Source organism: Brassica napus, unplaced genomic scaffold, assembly GCF_020379485.1.
Source record: "Brassica napus cultivar Da-Ae unplaced genomic scaffold, Da-Ae ScsIHWf_1604;HRSCAF=2217, whole genome shotgun sequence".
NCBI classification, from domain to species: domain Eukaryota; kingdom Viridiplantae; phylum Streptophyta; class Magnoliopsida; order Brassicales; family Brassicaceae; genus Brassica; species Brassica napus.
The window spans coordinates 13,875-15,740 of record NW_026015020.1 but is presented as its reverse complement, the minus strand read 5'-3'; the positions used below and the strand labels follow the sequence as shown (position 1 = coordinate 15,740).

Below are 1,866 nucleotides of genomic sequence, written 5' to 3'. Positions count from 1 at the left end.
TAAGATGCCCACAGGATACTTCACTGAACGATCAGCTAACACCAGAGAGAGTCTACACTTCTTGTACTGAGTGAATCCAAGCTTCTTTGCAACAGACAAAGGCATCAAGCTGACACTAGCTCCCAAATCGCAGAGACTTTTCTCAAATACCATAGGTCCAAGAGCACAAGGTAGTGTGAAGCTTCCTGGATCCTCTAATTTCTCTGGAACATCAAGCCTCTGGATGATGGCATTGCACTCATGGGTAAGAATCATCATGCCTTCCATCTCCTTCTTCTTTGCAGCTACAACATCTTTCAGGAACTTGCTGTATTGAGGAATCAACATGAAAGCATCAATGATGGGCATTGCAACCTGAGCTTCACTCATTTGCTTCTCAAACAGAGCCTTGTATTTCTCTAGCAGCTGCCTCTTGAATCTACCAGGGAATGGAAGTTTGGGTTCATAGGGAGGAGGAACAAAAGAACTTTCACTTGCTGGAGTAACAACTTCACCATCCTTTACTGTCTTCTTCTCTTCCCCAACCTTTCCTTTACCTTTGGCTTCCACTATCTTCTCCAAGATCTCGTCATTAATCTTCTCATCAACAATCACCACTTCATCATCTATGTTGATGGCAACCCCCTCACCTAGTTTCTCAGCATCCTTGGTGAGGGTTCTAGGAGGTAACTGCTTACCACTCCTAAGGGTGATAGCTTTGGCCTCCTTGGGGTTTTGGTCAGACTTTCCAGGTAGAGATCCTTGCTGGCGATTCTGGTGAGTGTTCATGGAAGCAAACTGATTCTCTAAATTCCTGACTGTAGAAGCAAGGTGTGAGAATTTGTTGTTGAGCTCATTGTAGCTCCCATCAATCTTGGAATGAAGGTTCTTCAACTCATAACCAACATGCTTCTCACTTCTAGTCTGAGACTCCAAGATTTGTTTCAGTAAGGTCAGTGCTGCTCTCTTGAGGAGCAGAGGAACCAGACGAGGGGTTTTGCTGAGGCTGATAGCTGCCTTGCTGGTTGTTTCTAGGCGGATAACCACTCTGTTGGTTGTTGGGATAGGATTTCTGTTGGTAGTTGTTGTACTGAAAGTTGGGCTCCTTTTTGTACCAGCTACCATTGTTGTTGATGAAACACAACTCTTCCTGACCTTCCAAACCCTCAACCTCATTGACAGCAAGTGGATCTTCCTGTTGGAGTTACCAACAAACTTCAGCTGCTCTTGGGTGGCTTTTTCAGCAATGAGAAGGTCGATCTTGTCTTCCAAAGCTTTGATCTCTTTCCTCGTCTGCTTATCATCTGTTCTACTGCCTCTGTCGTGGTCTCCACTGTAGACTGCATCACTCTTTACCATGTTGTCAACCAGCTCTTCTGCATCCTCCTCAGTTCTCCCCAAGAAGAACCCATTGCTAGCTGTATCCAGTCTGGCTCTGTACTTAGGAAGAGCACCACGGTAGAATGTGCTCAGCAAGCTCTCCTTAGAGAAACCATGGTGTGGGCATTGAGCTTGGTAGCCCTTGAATCTCTCCCAGGCTTCACTGAAGCCTTCCAAGTTCTTCTGTTGAAAGCTGGAAATCTCATTCTCAGCTTAGCAGTTCTTGAAGTAGAGAAGAACTTCTCCAAGAATGCTTTCTTGCAGTCATCCCAAGTGGTGATGGAGTCTGGGTAGAGACTTCCCACTGACGTGCCTTATCCCCCAAAGAGAAAGGGAATAGCTTGAGCTTTAAGGCATCTTCGGACACACCATTGGTTTTTGACAACCCACAGTAGCTGTCGAACCTGTCCAAGTGATCAAATGGATCCTCTAGAGCCAAGCCATGATACTTGTGTTCTCGATCACGTTGAGGAGTCCTGATTTGATCTCAAAGTTGTTGGCTGCCAC

General features: G+C 45.8%; 1 non-coding gene across 1 annotated transcript; it reads left to right on the top strand.

The window, feature by feature from the left end:
• Positions 1 to 1,468: 1,468 nt before the first annotated feature.
• LOC125597982 lies at positions 1,469 to 1,574 on the top strand. The gene has a single exon (XR_007332114.1). It is a non-coding gene; the product is annotated as a small nucleolar RNA R71 (small nucleolar RNA).
• Positions 1,575 to 1,866: the final 292 nt, after the last annotated feature.